Raw genomic sequence first — 11312 nt, forward strand, 5'->3', positions numbered from 1 at the left:
CAACCCACATGGAACTGTTAAAAACAAGACAATAGTTCCCAAATCAAGTTGCTTATGCTAGGCCTCATGTTACCAGATGAAGACTTAACTTTTGGCTCTCTCAGAAATGGAATCTTAAACCAGACATTCAAGAATCATCTGCAGCACTAATTAGGTAATCTGCCTGATAGACCCCTGCTCTCCCCTAAAGGAAAATAGCCTTCCAATAACCAATCTGCTTTATTGCCTAGTATGATTTCCTTGTTCCTGCTCTCATATGCATATAAAACTCTTTCTTTTGTATATTTCCTTGGAGCTCCTGTCTATTCACTAGATTGGATGATGCCCAAATTGAATCAATTTTTGCTCAAACTTTTTAAAGCTTTAATATGCCTCAGTTTATCTTTTAACAGAATAAAAGAACTACACAGCTGAGCCCTGACCAAATCCTCATCCCACAGAATCATGAGAAATAGTAAATAATTGTTTTAAGTAACTGTGTTTTGGGTTGGTTTGTTACATAGCAATAAATAGATTAAACAACATGTATCCTGGCCTTACTACTATAATAGTGCATAAAGATAATGAGTATTTATTTTTTATTGTGCATCATAAAATAGGTTTGTCACCGCATGCAAAGGGCTCACTGCTTGGAGTGCCTCAGCCAATAAATTGGCCCAAGTCCATTTAGCTTGAGCAAACAGCGTTTATGACGTGCCGCAAGTAGGGAAACGGGGAGATAGTCTCAAAGCACTGTCTTCCCATGGGGTTAGTACAGGAAGCTTTTATTAAGTGTGTTAGCTTTTATTCAGGGTATTTATTCAGAGGCAGGGAGCTTGCATATATATTAAGGGACTTAAACATATTCTATTACTTAGGCATCTTGGTTTAATTGCTCATGCTCAGCATGTCAACATTCTAATACATACATTGTATGTTCAGGAAAATGGTGGAAAATCCCACCTGTATCATTATCGTATAGATAAGATCTATAGTATAGATCTTAGTATTATAATAAACTAAAGGTGACTTCAGGACAGCTCAGCTTCAGTCTGGCTCAAACTGGCTCATGGAAAGGGGCTACTAGGTGAAACACTTAACTGCGCATCGCCTTGGCTGGACCTGCACAAAAGCCCCATGTTCCTTCTCTTCTTTTGTCCCTTCCTCCTCCTCCCTTCCACGGTTAACTTTCAGCCCTCCGATCTGAGTAACTTCCTGTTGCATCCTAGTCAATGAATTTCCAAAATTTTTCATTTGAGAGTAACAGCTAGGCTGCAAATCATCATTATTAGGCTGATGTGGGAGGGATTAGCCCCACAATCAACTTCATCACAAAGATACTCTCTATGGAGAAGTGGCATGAAAATATACCATCTGCTGGTGTAGGGGAGGAAAAATAATTTTCCCTGTACCATTCTGAGTCCTTGGCTGAGACCCCCTATAAGAAAACACAGATTAACAAGAGAAAACAAACACATTTATGAACATATATATATATATCATGTGTGCCGTGGAAATACCAGGGAACAGTATCTCCTGAAGACGGCCTAAGCTATCACCTTAAATACTTTATTCAGCTAAAGACAAAAGAATGATGTGTGTGGGAAGTGGGGAGGCCAGCAATAGGAGGTTACCAGGAAAAGCATAGTATACAAGGATAAGGTTTGTTCTGCAACTTAAGTACCTTCTGCATTGATGAGTTTCTTATGATTTAGTCATTTTTCTCTTTCTGGTACAGGGAAGGAGACACTCTTGGAGACACAAATGGAGATTTCTTTTATAAATATAAATTCCCTTACAAAAGGGTAACTTCTACTCTGTTTTCAGAGCTTCTGTGCCTGCAATTTCTCAAAATAATCAGCTCAAAATAATCCCTGTGCCAAGGAGGCATATTTTGGGGTGGTACATTTCGCTACTTTTTACTAGATTTGTTCTGTGGCCTAATAGAGATGTTGCCAGAGTCTTTGGTTTACAGGTAAATTTGAACATATGATCTCAGCAACATTATTAGACATCCTCCAAGGTATCATAACACAGTAGTGTTCTTATCATTCATTTAGTACAGATTATTTATTGCTGGCTTTTGAAGGTTCTTATTGAACATGTGCATTCATTTTCTAGGCCTGCTGTAATGAATCACCACAAACTGGGTGGTTTAATACATCAAGAATGTATTCTTTTCCCACTCTGGAGGTTTGAAGTCTGAATTCAAGGTGCTGGCAGGGCCATCCTCTCCCTGAAGGCTTTAGAGGAGGATCCTTCCTTGCCTTTCTCTTTGCTTCTAATTGTTGTTGGCAATCCTTGGCAATTTTTTGGCTTGCAACTGTGTCACCTTAAACTCTGTTTCCATCTTCACATGACCCTTGTTGGGGAGGAAAAATAATTTTCCCTCTACCCTTGCAGGTTCTTGGCTGAAACACCTCTGTTATTTAAGACAGATTAACAGAAGAAAAACAAACAGAATTTTAGTATCATGTATACATGGGGGAGACTCAGAAAAACTGAGTAAATCCCAGAAATAGTCCAGGCCACCTCCTTAAATACCATACTAACTAGAGACAAAAGATGTTTGGGGTTGGGGTGAGGCCAGTTAGAGGAAGTTACCAGGAAAAACATAGCAAACAAGAGTATGATTTTGATGCTGGCAGGCCAGGTCTGAGGACCCAGAGGGGATCCCTCAGGGTCAGCCAAGAGGGTCCTTGGCTTCATTCAGGATGGAAATCAAACATGAGCCAGCAGGAGGTGAAAACAGAGTTTACTGAAGATATATAGAGAGAGCAGACACAGACAGAGTTGTCTGGGAAACTCAGAAAGGAAAGGACCATGACTCTTATCTTTGTTTGGGACCTGGGAGTTTTTATTAGAGGATGGTGGTCTAATGTATTTGTCCCCTCAGACATTCAGGAACCCATTAGAACAAAGATGAGGGTCTGGATGTTATTTCTTGGAGCCACGGGTCCGTGGTGTGGAGAAGTCTAGTGCCGGGTGAAAGTGAAAGTGATGTGAGCACAGTGTTCCTGAGTTTGTGGAAAAGGCAACAGTAGTGACATATACAGTACCCTAGCCTGTAGCCATGAGACCATTAGCATACCTCCGTGTGTCTGATGAGACAACACATAGCGAGCATCTAAAAATATCAAATTGATCTATGGCAGGTCTTTGTAAATATAGAACCAGGTTGCTGCCAGAGCAACTTTTTAAAAATGTTGAGATTTAGGCTTAACCAGATCTACTGCACCAGAATTTTGGACATACGGAGTCTGAGATTCTGTATTTTAATAAAGTCCCTCAGGATGATTCTCATGCTCAGCCAGGATTGGACACTAGTAGTATATAATCAGAAATAGGAAGAGAATTCGTTCTAACCACAGGAAAAGGGGAAGCCATCCTGTTCCTCAACATCCTTGCTGGCATTCCCAAATTTACCTTCTTTCCTTTGACTCTCCTAAAACAATATCCATAAATCAAAATTGAAAGCAAAGATATTGACACCATTGCTATGTATCATTCCTTCTGCCTGAGAGTGTTTCTGGGTTCTTATTGATGTTTGGCAGTCTTGCCAGCACATCCTAAATTAAATAAAACAGCTCTTCTTCTAGCACAGCATTGGAATGACTCCAGCTAAGAATTGATCTAGTAACAAACAGCTTAATTTATGATGCTATAAAAAGCCTCAGCCTCAGAAAGTCTATAATGAGGAAGTACCCAGCTGAGATGGAGGTGTGCTAAAAGGATTATTCTCCTCGGTTTTCTTTGCACACTGCGCGCACACACACACACACACACACACACACCTCTTATTTTCATAGATTCTCACATTCAGAATACTTGGGAAGAAATTGTTTGGTCTATCATGTGGGCTTTTAGGCTTTTTGAAAAAATAAAATAGCCTGAAACCGTGATAATCTTAAGGAATGAAGATGCTCCCACCAGCCATTCAAAGTGGAGAGGAGATGAAGAAAAGAGAAAATAAGAGTCCTTTATAAAGACCATCCATACTCTGGTATGTTTCTAAACTGTAAAATGGACTCAATAATAGAAATCTACTCCCATTTCTACTCCCGAGTCACCCACCCCACCATATCCCAAATCATTTGTGGTTAGCTTCAACTATGAGTGACACAAACTTTCACAGACCATTGTTTCAACATGATAAAAACTTATTTCTGTCCCGCAAAAACAAAAGCTCAAAGGCAAGCACTTCCAGGCTGGTGTAATGAGGCCACTGTTCTCATGGACCCAGACTCTTTTCTGTTGCTTTGCTATTGTCAAAATGGGGCTTTTCTCTCATACTGCAGGTAGGTGGCTTAAGTTCCAGGAAGCAGTTTCATAGTTTGGCTGGCAGGAAGAAGTGAGAGAGGAGAGGAGAGCAACCCCCTTTATGGCCAAAATGTTGCCCATAATTAAGCCACATCTGTTTGCAAAGAAAGCTAGGAAAATATCATCTTTATTGTCATGTAGTTGGCCTTGAAGTTAGCTAAAATCCAAGGTTCTTTTACTAAGGAATAACTGGAGAATAGATAATGGGAAAACAAATCATTGTTTTGAGCCCATCTTTTTATAGGCAACCGTTATTAGTAGTTTCTTGTGTAACCTTTAAGAGATATTCTATATAAATAAATAAGCATATATGGACGCATATACACACCCGTTTCTTTTCTTTCTTTCTTTCTTTCTTTCTTGCTTGCTTTCTTCTTTTCTTTTCTTTTCTTTTCTTTTTTCTTTTTTAACAACTAGACCTGTACAAAGTATACTTCATTGTTTCTGATTGGTTTCATGATTTTTTTTTTCTGTATAAAATAGTTTTAGGAGATCATTCCATACCTGTCATTATAGGTTTGTCTTGTCCCTTTTTAATGTCTGCAGGGTTTCCCATTAAAGTGATACACTAAGTAAAATCCTACTAGTGGCATTTAATTATGTTTTGGGCTGTCCTACCATAAATAATGCTACAATGGCGATCATTCTAAATTTGCTCACGTGTGTGAACAAACCTGTAGGATATCTTTCTAGAACTGTGGGTCTAAATTTGGATAGCTGTTAACAAATTGCCTCTGAAGAGTTTGTTCTATGTTACACTTCCTCAACAAAAGGTGTGATGATGCCTATTCCCGAACAATTTCCTGTACTGTGTTCTATACACCTGCCCCCCATCACCACCCATAAGTGAAACATATTGCCATGTCATTTTGTGTACAATTTTCATCTTTTCATTGGTTTTAAAAGCCATTTGTGGTTTTTGTTCTGTGAACTGTCTTCGTGTTATCCGATCATTTTTCCATCAGAAAGTGAATTTTTCTCTTACTGATTTGATCTCTTTTGGTATTAAGGAAATTAGTCTCTTTCCTGTCTAATGTGCTACAAGTATTTTTCCCTGGTCTGTTACTTTCAACTGTCTTTAAGTATTTTTTTTTCCATGCTGAAATGTTTCATTTATATGTTTTAAATATATCAGGAGGCTTAGTAATATCCTCTAGATTTTGCTTCTTGCTTAGTAAGGTCACGTCTGCTCTACTCTTATAAAAATGTTCTCCCATATTTTCTTCTAGTACATTTATAATTTCATTTTTCAGGCTAAATTCTTTTCTGTCTGGAATTTATTTTCTTATAAGAAATGAGGAAGGAATCCAATTTTACTTTTGCCAGATGGTTAACCAGTTGTATTATACTATTGTTATTTATTGAATAACCCATCTTTTCTGCACTGAATTTAACTGCCACCTTTATCATATTCTAAATTCCCATATGTATCTCAGCCTATTTCTGGGTTCTTCATTCTGTTCCATTTATCTGTCTATTCAGGCACTGTTACCAAACTGTTTCAAGTACTTGTAGATTTATACTGTCTTTTCACATACAATATAAGCATTAATTTGCCTTTATCATTGGTCTTTTTAGAATTTTCCTAGCTATCTTACCTGTTTGTTCCCCCCATCCTCCCATCCCCCCGAAATTCTGGAATCTGCTTGTGTAGTGCAAAAAAACAAAAAGTCTTTAGGGTTGGTGATGTTGTAAGGATTACAGCCAAAATTTTGGAGGACGTAAGGGAAGAAGTAGAGATTAAGGGTATGCGCTCTAGAGTTGGACTGATCGTTTTACTTCCTGACACCATATTTATAAACATCTGTATTTGGACCCGTCATTATGTAGCCAACATTTACTGAGTGCTTAGTAGGTGCCAGTTACTGTGCGACATAATCATAATAAACGCTCAGTAAATGTTAGCTATCATATTGTTTAGTGCAGTACCTGGCACTTGGTGAGCACATTGTACATTTTAGCTCTCCAAAGACATGTTCGGATATGGATGATTTTAAATTAAAAAAAAAAAAACAGGTTAAACATGGAATAATTTCCATCGTCTTTGTGAAACATGGATCAAAGAAATCTGGTGAAAGTGTGGCTGTGGGTGTCAGGAAGAGCAACGGGGAGTGGGAAAAAAGCTTAGGTCAAGACAGTATAGCGTTGTTAAATAGTGGTGAGGGTCTGCCGAGACCGGATGCCATAACCACTAGCTGCTCCACTCCTACATCGTTGAGAAAATGAAGTCATTTTCTCCAGCAGTCCTCGGCAGCCTGGAGGCAAGTGTTCGGACCAATCCAGGTTAGAAGTTGGAGAGTGAATGAAATACAGGAACAAGGGAATAAAAAAGGATGGCATAATAATTGTTGTAACACAAAGTCCCACGGAGTCTTACTAAATAGGAAAGGAAATGAAGCCAGGAGGGCATAATACACGGGTCAAGATGGACAAGAGGGAAAACTGTAGGCTTGGTAGAAGTATGGAGGTGAGAACATTGATACCGAAAATCGTTTTAAAAAATGTTTATTTATTTTGAGAGAGAGAGAGAGAGATGGAGTGCGAGTGGGAGAGGGGCAGAGAGAGAGGGAGAGAGAATCCCAGCAGGCTCTGCACCAGCGCAGAGCCCAATGCGGGGCTTGAACTCATGAACCATGAGATCATGACCTGAGCCAAAATGAAGAGTCAGACGCTTAACTGACTGAGCCATCCAGGTGCGCCAATACCTAATATCTCGATAAGAGTGCAGGCAGAGTCCTCAGGAATCCAGCCTTAAGCACAAAAGCATCATCTCAGATCAAGAACTTAAAAGCTTTATAAAAAATTAATTAAAAACCCTATCACTTGCTCTGCAGGCACAAAGCTGTAAGAATGATCAGCCTGGCTTATTTTGTTTTGGAGGAGTCATTTATACATGTCTCAGAAGAACACAAGAACTCTGTACTCTGGATTCTTATTTATGATATTAAACACTCAAAAAGAAGGGGCACCTGGGGGGCTCAGTCTGTTAAGCGTCCTACTTGGGCTCAGGTCATGATTTCACGGCTCGGCATCGGGCTCTGCGCTGATAGCTCAGAGCGTGAAGCCTGCTTTGGATTCTGTGTCTCCCTCTCTCTCTGCCCCTCCCCTGCTCATGCTTTGTTTCTTTCTCCTTCAAAAGTAAATAAACATTAAAATTTTTTTTTAATAATAAACATTCAAAAAGACAAAAGTGACACAGGAACAAAAGCTCAAAACGGCAATGTCTCCCCTTTTCCACTCCTGATTCCCAGGTGTAACCAGGGATGATGAAAACATTCTGGAAATGGTTAGCGGTGATGGCTCCATGACAGGTTGAATGTACTTAATGTCACAGAATTGTACACTGAAAATAGTTACAATGGTAACTTTATGTTATGTATATTTTACCACACACATAATATGCAGAAGGACTCCCAACCTTGTCTTTTTAAAGGGGGTGGGTAGTCTGGGGCATTCATCCATTAGCTCTTATTCCCCATTGGTTGAGTATTGCTTCTAGGGGTGTTCACTCACCTGCCCCTCTGGGGTGACTCTTGTTTGCAAGGCCCAGTAGGTTCCTTTGAGCAGTCCCCAACACAGAGTATGGAAAAACCACAGTCGTGCTCTTCTGGTGGGACATTAATCAGCATGCATCTGAGCCTGTGTGGCATCATCTACCACAGCTGTGGCTGAAACAGGTCTCTGGCACAATAATGTGCCATTTCAGACAATTCTCTCATGTATTTACAAATATACAAATAAGGCTATCCATATCCATACCTACATACATTTTTTTAAATGTTTATAAATATGTTTTTGGAGAGAGAACAAGTGAGCACTCATATGAGTGGGGGAGGAACAGAGAGAGAGAGAGGGAGAGATAGAATCCCAAGCAAGCTCTGGGCTATCAGTTCAGAGCCTGATGTAGGGATTGATCTCACGAACTGTGAGATCATGACCTGAGCCAAAATCAAGAGTCGGATGGATGCTTAACCAACTAAGCCACCCCTACATGCATTTCTATAACTGATAGTTTTACTGTCACAAGTATGAAATCACACTATTATTGTTTGGTGACTTGGTTTTCTCATAGATGTGTTGCTAATTTAGCACTGTGATCGTGTGACCACTGCAGAGCAGACCATTGGAGAGAGGTGCCATAATTGTTTGAAGCCACTGCAGTTGTGTTCCCACATTCATCAATAACAAAATGAATCTTGCCAAGGTCACCAGTATCTTAAATAAGATACCTTTAAATCCAATTTAAAAATTCATTTTTAGTTCTCTTCTTATATGGCCCTTCCTTGCTGTCATCTTCTTTGATGTGTTTTCTTTGATGTTCATATTACGATGGGTGTATTCTTTGCTTCAAGTCACACCGATTTCAGACATGATTTAAAAAGAGCAAATGTGATGATAGATTCAACATCAAATCGTGATAGAAGAGAGAACAGGGTTTGTTTTTCTTGCCCTTCTTTTTTGAACAAAAAATGTTTTTCTAGGCTGTTTGCAACTGAATTTTCTATAAGCAAGAAAAAACTCTCAAAAATGTTTGACTTGATGTTTGAAGAAGATATCGGCTAATTATAGTTTGCAGGCATGTACAACAAAATAACACACATGTGGATTACAGCATTTTGTATTCTTTGCTGACACTGAGTGAAATAGGCTATTATTAGTTGAGAATTATGTGGGCAGGATATAGATGGGGGATTTTTAACAATTAAGTGAAAAGACTTTTTTTTTTTATTTTTTCAATGCCTGTACATGTTATTGTCTCTCAAAAGTCAATCTTCTTCCATTGAAATTATTTCAGGAGATTTAGGAGTATTTATGTTGAGCTTTTATTAACTCATTTAATTTGGGGTTGACACTTGGGACTAAAATTATTACAAAGTATAATGTTCATATTAGTTGGAATACAAAAAGCAGAGGTGCAAAGCACAGGCTCAGACGTCCTGGGTGTTTTAGCTCAGGCGGCTGTAACAAAATACCATATACTGGGTGGCTTTAAACAACAAACATTTATTTCTCATAGTTCTGGAGGCCAGGAAGTCCAAGATCAGGATGCCAGCAAGGGCTGAATTTTGGTGAGGGCTCTCTTTTTGGCTTGCAGACAGCCACTTTCTTGCTACATGCTTGCTTGGTGGAGAGAAGAAACTCTGGTGTCTCCTCTTCCTCTTATAAGGGCACTAATCCCATCATGGGGGGACTATACCCTCATGACTTCATCCAAACCTAACTACCCCCTCAAAGTCCCACCTCCTAATACCATCACATGGGGAATTAGGACTTCAATATATGAACTTGAGGAGGACACAAACGTGTAGATAAAACTGGGATATATATGTGTTTTACTACTTATTACCTGTGTGACCTTGGTCATGACATTTAACATTAGTTTTCTTACCTGTAAAATGGGAGTAATAGTTCATAGTCTCATCCTCCGGGAAGGATGGAAAGGGATAATGTTTCTAAAGTGTACGATGAAGTGCCTTTAATTTAGATCATTGTTATGAGGACTGTTTTATGAGTACAGAGTGTCAGTCTTTGCAACCGTCAGTCCAGTGGTGATCAGTTGTGTTGGAAGAGGAAGCTCTCCGTTGGACACAGTGGAACATCAAATTATTACCTGTACCAGGAAGAACACCTACTTGGAAAGATGATTCATCAGCACTGAATCATCTACACTTGATGGATTTTGATAAGGTTCAGGGATGTACTGGGGCTTCCAATAATGCTAACTGGCTAGCAGGTGGGCCAGATTCATGGGCTTTGTTTTAGCAGCATTACACTCTAACTCCCACAGGGAACCACAGAAGTGCTAGAAGCTGAGACCTGATATAAGCTTTTAACTTAGGATCCTGTGGCATCCGAGATTGGAGGGAACGGACAGGCTTCAAGTGAACACATGCTAATGGGCTTTATCTGCAGAGAAGTTTAGAGTGTCCTCAGATTTTCAAAGGGGTGACCAATTCAATGAATTTAGAAGTCTTTGACCACAAAAAAATACTGTGTTTCAGAGCATCCTCCTTAAATAAATTTGCTGTGTCCCATACTTTCAAGTGAAAAACTTGTATTTGTGTTCTCTAGGAAAAAGATTGAATTCTGTTGAGATTCTCAAGATCTAAAGTTTGATAAATTTTTATTTTTGGGGGGGGGCGGAAAGGGAGTTTTATATTAAGGAAAAGAAAAAAAAGCTATCTGTAAATTGGAAAATAATGAAGGAAAGAGAGCTGCAGTCATTTTTCTTAATTTTAATATTGCAAAGGAACCTGGGTGGGTCAGTGGGTTGAACGTCTGACTCTTGATTTCAGCTCAGGGCGTGATCTCCCAGTTTGTGAGCTCTGCACTGACAGAGTGGAGCCTTCTTGGGATTCCCTCTTTTCCTCTCTCTCTGCCCCTCCCCTGCTTGCATGCGTGCACGCGCGTGCACGCTCACTCTCAAAATAAATAAATAAACTTTTGATTTTAATATTGCAATGTAACCTGAATGTTCCTAGCTTACCAACCCAACCAGTGGGCATAGATGAAGAACATTAATAAGGTCTGAATTTAGCTCCCTCACAGCCCGCTCTGCCATATGTCAGGACCTCAGCTCATCTCCAGTTTTTTGGCAATTTCACGAGTATCCCACTTGGACTCGGGAATAAGTCCACACATGTCCTGATTTTGTATCATTACTCAAGTCCATTGCTAGTAGCCACTGTATTGCAGTTCTGCAGCACAGCCATCTCGGTGAGGATCTTCAGTGGGAATGTTTCCTGGCGTTCCCACTCCACAGCTGCCCTTAGATTCCTGCCAGATGTCCCCCTGTGGTGTGCAGAGATTGGGGTCATGCCCTTCTCCTCTCTAAGTAGCAATATGGCACCTAGTCTTATTGCGTAGGCAGAGTTTCTTAAGAGTCTTTAATCATAATGCTTTTTCTTTCACTTATAACCCCTGCTTCTCTATAAGGAGGCCCTGAGAGTTGGGGTGGATAGCAGATTCTTTTCCTCCTTCTGTTCCACATCACTCTTTTCTCTATCCCAGAT

This window comes from Panthera onca, chromosome D4 (assembly GCF_046562875.1).
Source record: "Panthera onca isolate mPanOnc1 chromosome D4, mPanOnc1 haplotype 2, whole genome shotgun sequence".
NCBI lineage: Eukaryota > Metazoa > Chordata > Mammalia > Carnivora > Felidae > Panthera > Panthera onca.